A 15783-nucleotide genomic window follows, 5' to 3' on the forward strand; every position below is an offset into this window, starting at 1 on the left:
TTCTTTTCTTTGTTTTCCAGCTAGATGTTAACATCTTGGGCAACCTTGCAAGACAGATTTTGAAGATGGTGAAATTTCTGTCAGCCAGGGTTCCTGCGTGGTGGCATGGAACAGATCCCCACAACCCTACCAAGCCACCTGTTGAACTTCACATGAGTAAGAAATAAGTATTTGGTTATGTCACTGAGATTTAGGGTGTTATCTGTTACTGCAGCTAAGAATTATTCTAATAAGTGTATGATATGTTGTTGGGATCTAACTCTTCTAATTTTTCTGAAATGAATATGGTTTTAATGCTATTTTTGAGTAGTTGGGTCGTCCCTTCTCTACTGATTTGAAATGTCACCATATAAGCACAGCATTGTTCCTAGGCTCTCTTTCTTTTCTGCTTATCTGTTTCTCTGATCAGATATTACATTTTAAATTATTATAGCTTTGTATTTTCCTTAGATACCCAGTAGCCCTGTTTACTCATAATTGTTCTTCTCAGAATTTTCTTGGCAAGTCTTTTGTCTTTTCTTTAGAAACAAATTTTAAGATCAGCGTCTAAGTTTTATTTTAAAAAATTGTCTTGGGATATTAATTTTGATTACTCTTAGAATATTTTTGTAACCTGGGAGGTATTTGTGTTTCAAACATGTTCTTATTGTTGTTCTCTAGTTGTATAAAATGATGTGTCTGCTTCCATGGATGGGCCTAAAATATAGAACTGTAGAAGAAATGATATAAACAGGAGCAAGTTCAGTAGTCTAAGTATGACATCATCGTGCAGAAATTAAGTAGCCTTAAGTTGAATACTGGAATGTTGTTTGTACTTTGAACATGTGTTTCTCCTCAAGGGGAAACTTGTTTTGAAAGAAAGTCATTCTCCATGCTGTTTTCAGGGTATAATTGAAAGGATGTTTTTCAGTAAAGACAGCCAAAACTTAGAGGGTCAATGAATGGAGGAGGATTATTTGTGTTTATTTTTAAACTAAACATGGTATGAATATTCAGTGTTTAGCTTAGCTCTCTCTATTATGGACGGGAGTTCATAGTCTTCACATATACCAACAACAACCAATTTAACTCAGGTCTAAAATAGGTGTGAATTAGTTCTGATTTTGTTTTTGTTTTGTTTTTAAATCATAGGTACCACCTGTGATAAAGGAGAGGTTTGCAAGCCCTATCAAAATTTTAAGGCCTGTAATGCTATAATTGCCTTATCAATGCTTAGAATTTTCTTACTTTAGTGAGTTCTATAATTGCATTACTAATGCTTAGAATTTTCTTACTTTAGTGCTTGAATTTATCATCTCCGCTTTGATATCTGCAAGTCTCCCTCCCTCAGTTTTGCAGGTCTCTGCTCAAATGTCAGCTTATTAGGGAGAGCTTCTCTGATTTCCCTTAGAAACCTACTGATTATTCCTTCCTCTTTGCTTGGTTTTTCTTCTCTGACATTCATAGAAGTGCATGGTAGTGCTCAGTTAAATATTTGCTTTTAAAATACATATTCTGTAAATATTTGAATAAATATTATTATTGAATAACTAATCATGGATATATACAAGTTTTTTCAGCATACCAATGACTCATATAGTTGAATACCTGAAGCTGCCAGTTAGGAGGCTATTAGAATAATCCAGGTAAGAGATAGAATGGCTTGGACTTGAATGGTAGCAGTGGACAATGAGAATGGGAGAGAAGGTAATGTTTGATTATAGAGGAGAAAGTAGGAATTAATGCTGGAGAAAAAGTATGAGAATAACTGAAATAAGAAACAGTATGATTACTAGGCAGCATTAGAAGCTCATTTGAAGTTTACTGTAATTAATTTAAAATGAGAACAATTAACACAGCCATTTGTATTTTCATTTTCTATGACCTATTTTTTGACCATATTTATTTGGGGTTCTTAGTCTTTTTGCTACTGGTTTGTAGGAGTTCTTCATATTTTACTGAAATAAGCCCTGTGCCTACCATGATTTGCAAAGAATTTCCATTTTGTCATTTGTCTTTTGACTTTGATTTTTTTTTCCAAATAAGGTATTTGATTTTGTTCATGTTATAAATGATATCTAATTTTTAACCTCCTGACTGGTTATTGTTGGTATATATGAAGGCTAAAACTTTCTCAGCTACCTTACAAAACTCTCACTGTTTTTTTAATAGTTACTCCACTGTTTTTCCTCCATCTTACCAGGTTCAGAATTATACCTTCTTCAGATAATGATCATTTTACTTGCTCCTAATTTTTGTAACTCTATTTCTCTTACCTAAGTAGAATGGCTAGTACCTCCAATACAACATAAAATAATAACACTGAAAGTGGACCTCTTTGTCTATTCCTGACATTAATGGAAATGCTTTTAGTGCTTTCACTTAAGCATGAAGTTGACTTTTAGATTTAGAAAGATACGTTTTATGAAGTTATGATCTTTTCCTCTTATTAAAACATACTTTTTTAAAATCAAGAATGGATATTGAGTTTTAACACATAACTTTTAAGCATTTTTGAAAATTGCTGTGTGATTTTTCTCTTTTGTTCTTTAAAGATTTAGTGGAATAATCCTAAAAAAAACATTTCTGCCTAGTGTATTTCTCTATTTTTTCTATATTAATTTATCTATTTAGATTTTCACCTGAACTCAATTTTGTATTTTTCTTAAAAAGTAACTTTTTCAGGAATTACCTGGCGGTCCAGTGGTTACGACTCGATGCTGTCACTGCAGGGCCCCGGCTTTGATCTCTGTCTGGGGAACTAAGATCTGCAAACCACACAGTGTGGCCCAAAAAAAAAAAAAAGTAACCATTTCATCCATGATATATATTTTATTTGCAGAGCTAAACAGTGTAATCTCTTGATTTTTAAAATTACCTCTACAAATTTGGGCGAGTTCAGTCTTTTGTTTTATTTTGTGTATTTATGTTTTATACATTTTTTCTAGATTACTTAGTTAATGGTTTACCTAAGTAAGCTATTCAGTTTTTTCTTTGTGTGGTCTTTTAGCCGTATACCAAAGGTTCTGATACATTGTGATTTCTAAGCTACTGGTTTTCTCTTTTCCTACCTTTTTCCAATTGCATTTCAGATGTTTTTCCTATTTTCCTTCTCTGCTATTTTGGAATTTCTTTTGGTAATTACCCTTTAAAATTTAAAGTGAATATTTTTAAAAATTAAAGTTAACCTCAGTAACTCTACCAGCCTACTAAACAATACATAAGCTTCCTAACTCTTTGATCACTTTTTTATCTTGCATGCGTTTGTGTCAAAAATTTCAGTTCTGCCTTTTAACTTTATCTCCAAATTAGACATTATCATTATCATTATTGCTTTATACAGTTAATGTTTATATAGATTTACTCACATGTTTACCAGTTTCTTTGTTGACCAATTTTTTTTTTTTTTTGTCTTTGACCTTTCTGGTATCATTTTCCTGCTTTCGTAGGTACACATTTTTCAACATTGTGTAGTGAAGATCGGTTAGTGGTAAGCCCTCTTAGTTTTTGTCTATTAGAATAATGTCTTTATTTCAGTCTCATTCTCAACTGACATTCTAGTAGGGTAACTAATCTTGGTTAATAATTATTTTCTTCATTAGTATGAAAATATCTCACTGTTTTCTGACTTTGTTTCTATTGAGAAGTCAGCTGTCAGTTACATTGTCATTCTTTCTAGGCAACTTTTGTGTGTGTCAATGATTCTTTTATAATACGAAATATTTGAATTTTTTTAATAGAGGCTATCTTTATCATTGTAATCGTATATATACACAGACATACTTAATATTCTATTGCTTTAGAACATGGGTCATCAAACACTTTCTGTAACAAGTGGGAGAGTAAATATTCTAGGCCTTGCAGCCCATAAGGTCTCTGGTGGCCACTTGACTCTGGTGTTGTAGCACAAAAGCAGCCATAGATAATATGTGAACAAATGGATGTGGCTGTATTTCACTAAACTGTATCTACAAAAACAGGTGATGTATTTGATTTAGCCAATTGTCCATATTTGTTGACTTGCTTTAGACAGTATATTCTGAACAATGATTAAATTAAATTGTTCTTCTTCCTATCAGCATTCTTTCCTCCATCACTATTAGTCAGTGATACTATCTTTCTTAGGGTTTATCTTTATACGAATAAATCTAAGAATAGGTGGATGGATATATTTATCTGCTTTCAATTACATATTTTGACCCAGCTATAAAAATATGAAAAAGTAGCAAATTTTTCTTTGCTTTTTCTTCCCTTCTCACTGTTTGTTATTTATACCATTTCTACCTTATGAAGGTTTATAGAATTTACATTCTGTTCTATCACCCTAATCTTTGTTGGTCACTTGACTTGTTGAAGGTCACACAGCCAGTAAGTGGTGAAGCTAAGATGTGAACTGAATCGCCTGTGTTGTTAACAACTACATCATGCTGCTGTATTTTTTGGAAGATTGGATAATCTTGGTACTACAATTAACAAAGATTATATTATTGTGAGTGGGAGGAGCTGAATCATTTATAAATGTGAATGGGAAAATGTCAAATAATACTGCAAACCAACTTCTCTATATTTTTTAGTGTTGTTCAGTATTACCATGGTTAATTAAATGATAGGAACTGAATTTGACCAAATGCATCATTCCAGTAAGACCAATAAAAAATCTTTTTTCATCCCGTTAAAACACCAAGAGATTCATTAATCTGTCAATTTCTAAACAAAGCACTTAAAAAATCTAGGAGTAGAAGTTTAATTTCTTAATGTGATAATGGGTATCTTAGACTAATAGCCAGTATTGCATTTAATGGAGAAATATTGGAATTTAGAAACATAACAAGGATGGCTGTCATTATACTATTATTACAATTTCACTTCACGTTGGTTTGGGAAGTTGAAGCCAGTGTAGTTAGAAATAAAAGAAATACGATAGGTATAACTAACAGGAAAAGAAGAAATAAGATTAACACTGGTTCTACCTCTGCCTCATTTATAGTGGAATTTCCCATTCATTTTATTCCAATTTTATTGCAGTTACAGTAAGGGTGTTTTTTGTTTGTTTTTTCTCATCTTCATGTAAGGTTATCCAAGTTCCCTCACCCCTTTCTCCAGGAGGACCCACAAGTATTCAGGACTGTTGAATGACAGGTTACCTGTAGGTAAAAAATCAGAGAAACTTTCATTCTGCTCCCCCAAACTCTGAAAGTTCTAATCCTTCCTCTTTCTAACCATCTTCCTCAGCAGGTTGAATTCCCACTCTACCTTTTTCTTTTTCCAGTTCCAGTTTTATTTGTTCTTTTGAATCCAGAGAAAACAGCCCTACAAGTATGCCTATAAGAACGATCTGGAGATTGGTTCAAGATGGAGTAGAAGGACGTGCACTCACTCCCTCTTACGAGAACACTGGAATCACAACTAACTGCTGAACAGTCATTGACAGGAAGACGCTGGAACTCACCAAAAAAGATACCCCACATCCAAAGACAAAGGAAAAGCCACAATGAGATGGTTGCACAAGGAGGGGTGCAATCACAATAAAATTAAATCCCATAATCGCTGGGTAGGTGACTCACAAACAGGAGAACAGTTATACCACAGAAGTCCACCAACTGGAGTGAAGGTTCTGAGCCCCATGTCAGGCTTCCCAACCTGGGGGTCCAGCAACAGGAGGAGAAATTCCCAGAGAATCAGACTTTGAAGGCTAGTGGGAATTGACTGCAGGACTTTGACAGGACTGGAGGAGACAGAGACTCCACTCTTGGAGGGCACACACAAAGTAGTGTATGCATCAGGACCCAGGGGGAAGGAGCAGTGACCCCATAGGAGACTGAACCAGACCTGCCTGCTAGTGTTGGAGGGTCTCCTGCAGAGGCAGGGGGTGTCTTTGGCTCACTGCGGGGACAAAGACACTGGCAGCAGAAGTTCTGGGACGTACTCCTTGGTGTGAGCCCTTCCAAAGACCACCATTAGCCCCACCAAAGAGCTGGGTAGTCTCCAGTGCTGGGTCGCCTCAGGCCACACAACCAACAAGGAGGGAACTCAGCCCCACCCATCAGCAGATAAGTGGATTAAAGTCTTACTGAGCTCTGCCCACCAGAGCAACACCCAGCTCTACCCACCACCAGTCTCTCCCATCAGGAAGCTCCCACAAGCCTCTTAGGTAGCCTCATCCACCAGAGGGCAGACAGCAGAAGCAAGAAGAATGACAATCCTGCAGTGTATGGAATGAAAACCACATTCACAGAAAGACAGACAAAATGAAAAGGCAGAGGACTATGTGCCAGATGAAGGAACAAGATAAAACCCCAGAAAAAAAACTAAATGAAGTGGAATTGGCAACCTTCTAGAAAAAGAATTCAGAATAATGATAGTGAAGATGATCCAGGACCTCGGGAAAAGAATGGAGTAAAGATCGAGAAGATGCAAGAAATGTTTAACAAAGATCTAGAAGAATTAAAGAACAAAGAACTAGAAGAATTAAAGAACAAACAAACAGAGATGAGCAATACAATAACTGAAATGAAAAATACACTAGAAGGAATCAATAGCAGAATATATGAGGCAGAAGAATGGATATAAGTAACCTGGAAGACAGAATGGTGGAATTCACTGCCATGGAACAGAATAAAGAAAAAAGAATAAAAAGAAACAAAGACAGCCTAAGAGATCTCTGAGACAACATTAAACGCACCAATATTCTCATTATAGGGGTCCCAGAAGAAGAGAGAAATAAAAGATCCGAGAAAATATTTGAAGAGATTATAGTCAAAAACTTCCCTAACATGGGAAAGGAAATAGCCACCCAAGTCCAGGAAGTTCAGAGAGTCCCAGGCAGGACAAATGCAAGGAGAAACATGCCAAGACACATAGTACACAAAAATTAAAGACAAAGAAAAATTATTAAAAGCAACAAAGGAAAAATGACAAAGAACATACAAGGGAACTCCTGTAAAGTTAACAGCTGATTTCTCAGCAGAAACTCTACAACCCAGAAGGGAGTGGCATGATATACTTAAAGTGATGAAAGGGAAGAACCTACAACCAAGATTACTCTACCCAGCAAGGATCTCATTCAGATTCGACAGAGAAATCAAAAGCTTTACAGAGAAGCAAAAGCTAAGAGAATTCAGCACCACCAAATAAGCTCCACAACAAATGCTAAACGAACTTCTCTAAGTGGGAAACACAAGAGAAGAAAAGGACCTACAAAAACAAACCCAAAACAATTAAGAAAATGGTAATAGGAACATACATATTGATAATTACCTTAAATGTGAATGGATTAAATGCTCCAACCAAAAGACACAGGCTTGCTGAATGTATACAAAAACAACATACCACTTATATGCTGTTTACAAGAGAACCACTTCAGACCTGGGGACACATGCAGACTGAAAATTAGGGGATGGAAAAAGATATTCCATGCAAATGGAAATCAAAAGAAAGCTGGAGTAGCAATACTCATATCAGATAGCATAGACTTTGAAATAAAGAATGTTATAAGAGACAAGGAAGGACACTACATAATGATCAAGGGATCAATCCAAGAAGATATAACAATTATAAACATATATGCACCCAACGTAGGAGCACCTCAATACGTAAGGCAACTGCTAACAGCTGGAAAAGAGGACATCAACAGTACCACAATAATAGTGGGGGACGTTAACACCTCACTTACACCAATGGACAGATCATCCAGATGAAAATTAATAAGGAAACACAAGCTTTAAATGATACAATAGACCAGATTTAATTGATATTTATAGGACCTTCTATCTGCAAACAGCAGATTACACCTTCTTCTCAAGTGCACACAGAACATTCTCCAAGATACATCACATCTTGGGTCACAAATCAAGCCTCGGTAAGTTTAAGAAAAGTGAAGTTGTATCAAGCGTCTTTTCTGACCACAACGCTGTGAGATTAGAAATCAGTTGCAGGAAAAAAAACTGTAAAAAACACGAACACATGGAGCCTAAACAATATGCTACAAAATAACCAAGAGATCACTGAAGAAATCAAAGAGGAAATCAAAAAATACATAGAGACAAATAACAAAGAAAACACAGCAATCCAAAACCTATGGGATGTAGCAAAAGCAGTTCTAAGAGGGAAGATTATAGCAATACAATCCTACCTCAAGAAACAAGAAAAATCTCAAACAATCTAACCTTACAGCTAAAGGAACTAGAGAAAGAAGAACAGAGAAAACCCAAAGTTAGTAGCAGGAAAGAAATCATACAGATCAGAGCAGAAATAAATGAAATACAAACAAAGAAAACAGTAGCAAAGATCGATAAAACTAAAAGCTGGTTCTTTAAGGAGATAAACAAAATTGGTAAATCTTAAGCCAGATTCATCAAGAAAAAGAGGGAGAGGACTCAAATCAATAAAATTAGAAATGAAAAAGGAGAAGTTACAAAGGACACTGCAGATATACAAAGCATCATAAGAGACTACTACAAGCAACTCTATGCCAATAAAATGGACAACCTGGAAGAATTCGACAAATTCTTAGGTATAATCTTCCAAGACTGAATCACGAAGAAATAGAAAATATGAACAGACCACTCACAGGCACTGAAATTGAAACTGTGATTAAAAATCTTCCAACAACCAAAAGTCCAGTACCAGATGGTTTCACAGGTGAATTCTATCAAACATTTAGAGAAGAGCTAACACCTATCCTTCTCAAACACCTCCAAAAAATTGCAGAGGAAGGAACACTCCCAAACTCATTCTACGAGGCCACCATCACCCTGACACCAAAACCAGACAGAGATGCTACAAAAAAAGAAAATTACAGGCCAATATCACTGATGAATATAGATGCAAAAATCCTCAACAAAATACTAGCAAACAGAATCCAACAAAACATTAAAAGGATCATACACTATAATAAAGTGGGATTTATCCCAGTGATGTAAGGATTCTTCAATATATGTAAATCAATCAATGTGATAGATCATATTAGCAAATTGAAGAATAAAAACCATATGATCATCTCAACAGATGCAGAAAAAGCTTTTGACAAAATTCAACATCCATTTATGATAAAAACTCTCCAGAAAGTGGGTATAGAGGGAATCTACCTCAACATAATAAAGACCATATATGGCAAACCCACAGCAAACATCATTCTCAGTGGTGAAAAACTGAAAGCATTTCCTCTAAGATCAGGAACAAGACAAGGATGTCCACTCTCACCACTATTATTCAACATAGCTTTGGAAGTCCTAGCCATGGCAGTCAGAGAAGAAAAAGAAATAAAAGGAATCCAAATTGGAAAAGAAGAAGTAAAACTGTCACTGTCTGCAGATGACATGATACTATACATAGAGAATCCTAAAGATGCTACCAGAAAACTACTAGAGCTAATCAATGAATTTGGTAAAGTTGCACTATACAAAATCAATGCACAGAAATCTCTTGCATTCCTATACACTAACAATGACAGATCAGAAAGAGATATTAAGGAAACAATCCCATTCACCATTGCAACAAAAAGAATAAAATACCTAGGAATAAACCTACCTAAGGAGGTAAAATACCTGTACTCAGAAAACAATAAGACACTGATGAAAGAAATCAAAGATGACACAAACAGATGGAGAGATATACCATGTTCTTGGCTTGGAAGAATCAATATTGTGAAAGTGACTATACTACCCAAAGCAATCTACAGATTCAATGCAACCCCTATCAAATTACCAATGACATTTTTTACAGAACTAGAACAGAAAATCTAATGGAGACACAAAAGACCCCAAATAGCCAAAGCAATCTTGAGGGAAAAAAATAGAGCTGGAGGAATCAGACTCTCTGACTTCAGACTATACTACAAAGCTACAGTACTCAAGACAATATGGTATTGGCACAAAAACAAAAATGTAGATCAATGGAACAGGATAGAAAGCCCAGAGATAAACTCATGCACCTTTGGTCAACTAATCTATGACAAAGGAGGCAAGGATATACAATCGAGAAGACAGTCTCTTCAATAAACAGTGCTGGAAAACTGGACAGCTTTATGTAAAAGAATGAAATTAGAACACTCCCTAATACCATGCACAAAAATAAACTCAAAATGGATTAAAGACCTAAATGTAAGACCGGACACTATTAAACTCTTAGAGGGAAACATAGGAAGAACACTCTTTGATGTAAATCACAGCAAAATCTTTTTTGACCCACCTCCTACAGTAATGGAAATAAAAACAAAAATAAACAAATGGGACCTAATGAAATTTTAAAGCTTTTGCACAGCAAAGGAAACTATAAACAAGACGAAAAGACAACTCTCAGAATGGAAGAAAATATTTACAAACGAATCAACAAAGGATTGATCTCCAAAATATTTAAACAGCTCATGCAGCTCAATATTAAAAAAGCAAACAACCTAATCAAAAAATGGGCAGAAGATCTAAATAGACATTTCTCCAAGGAAGACATACAAATGGCCAAGAGGCACATGAAGAGCTGCTCAACATCACTAATTATTAGAGAAATGCAGATCAAAACTACAATGAGGTATCACCTCACACCAGTTAGAATGGGCATCATTAGAAAACCTAGAAACAACAAATGCTGGAGAGGGTGTGGAGAAAAGAGAACCCTCTTGCACTGTTGGTGGGAATGTAAATTGATACAGCCACTATGGAGAACAGTATGGACGTTCCTTAAAAAACTAACAGCAGGGGCTTCCCTGGTGGTGCAGTGGTTGAGAGTCTGCCTGCCGATGCAGAGGACACGGGTTCGTGCCCCGGTCCGGGAGGATCCCACATGCCGTGGAGCGGCTGGGCCCGTGAGCCATGGCCGCTGAGCCTGTGCGTCCGGAGCCTGTGCTCCGCAATGGGAGAGGCCGCAACAGTGAGAGGCCCGTGTACCGCAAAAAAAACCCAGCAGAATTACCATATGACCTAGTAATCCCACTACTGGGCATATACCCAGAGAAAACCATAATTAAAAAAGGCACATGCACCCCAGTGTTCATTGCAGCACTATTTACAATAGCCAGGTCATGGAAACAATGTAAATGCCCATCAACAAACGAATGGATAAAGAAGCAGTGGTACATATATACAATGGAATATTACTCGGCCATTAAAAGGAACGTAATTGGGTCATTTGTAGAGACATGGATGGACCTAGAGACTGTCATGCAGAGTGAAGTAAGTCAGAAAGAGAAAAACAAATATTGTATATTAGCGCATATATGTGGAATCTAGAAAAATGGTACCAATGAACTGGTTTGCAAGTCAGAAATAGAGACACAGATGTAGAGAACAAACGTATAGGTACCATGGGGGGAAAACAAGGGGAGGAGGGTGGTGTGATGAACTGGGAGATTGGGATTGACATATATACACTAATATGTATAAAATAGATAATCAGAACCTGCTGTATAAATAAATAAATAAAATTCAGGAAACAAAAGCCTTTGAGTGACTTTGCTGATTTTCAGAAGTGTTTTGTGTGTGTTTTATGGGGGAAAGAGAAGGAACTCTTAAATAAATCTCTGTAATTCATAAAAAAATAAATAAGAAAAGAACTCATCTGACACTTCAGGGGTAAGTTTTTTTGAATCTTTGTTCCTAAGTGAATATGAACTGGGAGTAGAGAAATGACCAATTGAGGGTAAGTGAGAAAGAAAAGAGGGTAAGAAATACCCTGAAAACAACAAAATAAATACTAAGACCTAGCCCTGCTATATTTGCAAATAGTAGTCTATACATAGTATTTAGGGTTCTTTGTCAAGCGCCCAGTAAATAATAGCTATTAGTTCTTGAGAAACTCATCTGGCTGCCAGTTAATCCTTTATAACCATTATCAATCTTTTAGTCACTTTGCTGATAATTAAAATTTTAGGGAGAAAGTCTCCTTTAATTCATCGAGCTTGGGACCTGGAGCTGTGTCCTGCTTGGTGTAGGATACCGTGATTAACAATGCAATGTGGGAGAAGTATTCCCCCAAAAGGAAATCAGGGTGCTAATTTCTTTTAAATAGTGGGAAGACATGGTGTTAGCCGAGAAAGAGTAGCTGTCCACTACAAGTCTAGTAAGAGAGCGTGAATATATATGAATCTATAAAAAACAAAAAAAACCACCTTAAGAGAGAAGTGAAGTCCCTCTGTGTACCCCAGGAAGTACTTAACTCCTGGGGAGACAAGAGGGGTAAGGAGAATAGTCAGTTGTCTAGTTTGGCCAGAGGAGACAATGCACAAAAGTAGTAGATATGAAACCAATAAAGTGAAGAATTAGGGTGAGATAAATGTAGGCCTTGAATGTCATTTAAAGTTCTTGAAATTTAGTTTACAGGAAATTGAGAAACCAAATTTAAAATTGAAAAATCTGAGGAAGGAGAAAGCTATGTACTTGTGTAGAGATTTGAAGCAAGTAATATAACCTCCTTGCCAAGTGTCCTTAGCTTTTGTGTATTTCCAGTAACTATCCTCTTTGAAAATGTTCTAGGTCAAAGTTTTCCCATGATATTTCAAGTCAACAGATCACTTGTGTAAGGTTAAAATTACCTTTGACAATAAGGGGAGAAAAATATACACGCACATGAGAAAAACAGCTCCAAAAACAACGTTTTGGCCTTTCTTGTGAAAGAGCACAGCACCTTAAATGTCTTTTATAAGGTTCCAAAACTATCTCAAATTACTAAAAGAAAAAAAAAAAAGATCAGTTATCAAGTTTCATGTTAAATGTTATTTAATTTAATAAAGTGCATTAATGAAAGAAACAAGTAGTTCAATTCAAATGAAAAAGCATATGTAGCATTATGGAGTACTCACTGTTCTTTTTTTAAGAAAATCACTTATTTTGACCTAGATGAGAAGGAAATCCAAAAAAGAGGGGATATATGTGTGTGTGTGTGTGTATATATATATATATATATATATATATATATATATATCTCATTCACTTTGCTGTACAGTATAAACTAACACAATATTGTAAAGCAACTGTACTCCAATAAAAATTTTTTAAAAAGAAGGAATAAGTAAAAAAAAAAAAGTTAAAAAAATTTTAAAATCACCTATTTTGAAAATTTGATAATGGATCTAGCAATGATCAATAATGGCTGCTAAAATGAGTAGGTGAAAATCTGATGGGGACTTCTATATTGGATGGATCAGACTGACAACACTGAACCCACTAGTCATTCTTAACATCACCAAAAGATAGATGGTAGAGACATCCTGGGCTTCATCATATGATGCAGTTATGAATAACACACCACCACGTATCATGTCTTCTTGCTCCCCCAAATCACCTAACCTACATCTGGTCAAGCCTCTAGATTTGACTTTTCATAGGAAATACAAGGAACAGAAGAATGTATTAAGTGACACCACCAGGACACAGTCTGGAAAATCTAGGATGTGGAAAATTCTATGAGACAGTAGGTATTCTATAAAAATACCTATTTTTTCACACACATTAAGAGCAAGATAAAGAATGATAAAAAGGAAATATATATATTTTAAGGAGACTAAAACACATAATAACCAAGCCAATGTGTGGTCCTTGTTTGCTCCTCAATCAAACAAATCAACTTAAAAGGAAAAAAATTATGAGACAGTTGGTGAAATTTGAATGCTAACTAGATATCTGATGATATTAAGGAACTGTTACCTTAGTAATTACTGCAGGGAAATGAAAATTATTTACTGATGATAACCAACTTAAAGGATTTCAGTGGAACCAGGATGGAAGTATTGATTTTGAGTGAAAATCTAAAATACTCTGATAGGGCAAAGTCTAACTCTTAGATTTTTTTCTAAGTACATTCAAATGAGACCAATGTTTGAGGTTAAAGCACTGTTATTGGCCTCTTGTTGATCATTAAGAGAGGAACCCCTGTTGCTAAATTGTGAAATCTTGTACATGATGAGAGAGAAAAGGAGAATGTCATTTTTTTCCATGTCTCTAATACTCAAAAGTATTCCTTTTAGAAAATTGGGGAGAAGGGGGGGCAGGAAATAAGGCTATGTGTGCCTAGCTCCTGATAAACCTTCTCAAACTCTGAAAGAGTAACAGAATAACTCCCTGCGGACGAAAAGGCAACTCTGGTCAGCCTAGGCCTTGGAGAATATCTTGGCTTTGTAGGTCACTTTCCAGAGAGCTAGTTGCCTAAATTAGTGAAGAAGTTGCACCATGTATGTTTTCCATCCCATTCCTCTGACCTCATCCTCATCTGCAAAGCAAATTTAACCCAGTTGCTGATGCTCTTGGACTCAGGTTCAGAAACGTCTGGGATGAGTTGTCATACCTGTGCACCACTCCTGCCTCACCCCAGCATCAATCCCATGTAAATTTTTCTATACTGTGGATTTAAAAGAATGGTGAAAACACTGAGATAATATTGGGAGAGGGATGGGTATAGCTGACTACTTATTACTCTCACCCAAGCCTCTCATTACAGCTGCAGTTCTTCCAGAACACTAATATTTTGCTGTGCTTTTCTCTGAGGTTTTCATTCCCCACTTTACCTGCCATTGAATTATACCTACTCTACAGGGACTGTAAATGTGTTAGAAGCATAATGCAACTAACAGAACTAAAGAAGACAACGTTCCCTCTCTAAGATACCCCTTCCAGATGGAGTCTCTCACTGATGATCAAAGACAAACAACAGGGTAGAGGGATAGTAGACGGGTCAGTGAGAATGGGTAGCATTTGGAGGATCAAAATCTTAAAAGAATGGCTCTTTTTCTTACTTGTTTTCCTTTTCCTCTTTGGATGGATTTTTTTTTCTTTTTTGCAACTTCAAGGTGACTGGTTGAATAAAAAGGAACTAGGATCTTCTCGCACGTGTAAAGATGAGCTTCCCTCCTGAAATGCCCTACTAAAGATGTCGTGAAATGGTGAGTGAGAGTGAACACGGTGTTCAGACTTGCCAATAGGGGAGGTGAATAATCTTGAAAGGGAGAGCAAGATGGCATTACTTCTTTCTGGGTGAATAGTCAGCCCTTAGATACAGAGAATATGGGGTTCTCTTAACAGAAATGAGGTGGGTGAGTATTTTGGAAGGAAACGTTATGAGTTGAATTTTATAGATATTGATTTTATGAGTCTTTTTGCTGGACATAAATTGAGTGATTTGCTGGCTCCCAGTAATCTTTTCATTGACAATACCCATCATAACTCACCCCCTTCCTCTGGAGTTACCATTGTCCATGCCCCACCTTCCCCTCATACCCACACATGAAGCCAAAAATGCAGTCACTTGCTTTGGATGGGAGTAGCCATCCTCTTCCTTGACTCTGTCTCCTTGACTTTGGTGATTTAATAGGGTAAAGAACTTGACTCAGTTGGACCTGTCATAGTATCCACAATGACTGGAACGGACATTGGCACATGACCCAGACTGAGCCTATGAAATGCCTTCCCTTAGAATTTTCACACTTGAGTAACAGGCTAATGCCATTTTCTTTCTGATCAACAAGCTATGTTGGTGTGTACCCAGGTCTGCAGGCAATAAGGTTTCCATCCTTATTGAGAAACTAAATTAAGAGAATGAAGTTGGCACACAAACAGAGAAAAGGTAGCAAGAATGTGGTCTTGATAGTATTTGATTTCCTGGTTCCATCTGCTCCTGAGGCAAACCCTAACTTGCCCCTCCTCTGTTTGGTTACATAAGCCTAAAAATTCCTCTTTGGAGTAATCAAGTTTAAAATATATTCCTGTTACCAGAAACCAAAGAGCCCTAAAACAAAAGTGAAGTGATCACAACTATCAGATTGTTTATATATCCATGAATCTTAGCCCCAGCATCAACCCAACTATAGATTGTTATAAGTTT

At 36.3% G+C, this 15783-nt stretch overlaps 1 protein-coding gene across 1 annotated transcript in view; it reads left to right on the forward strand.

Annotated features, from left to right (window-relative positions):
• Positions 1-15783, forward strand: part of SRFBP1 (serum response factor binding protein 1) — an 81704-nt gene that overhangs the window by 63132 nt on the left and 2789 nt on the right. The window contains exons 10-11 of the mRNA XM_067731528.1: positions 21-3469; positions 4336-14845. The gene's annotated coding sequence lies outside the window, so the exon portion shown is untranslated. The remainder of the gene's footprint in view (positions 1-20; positions 3470-4335; positions 14846-15783) is intronic.

This window comes from Pseudorca crassidens, chromosome 3, assembly GCF_039906515.1.
Source record: "Pseudorca crassidens isolate mPseCra1 chromosome 3, mPseCra1.hap1, whole genome shotgun sequence".
NCBI lineage: Eukaryota > Metazoa > Chordata > Mammalia > Artiodactyla > Delphinidae > Pseudorca > Pseudorca crassidens.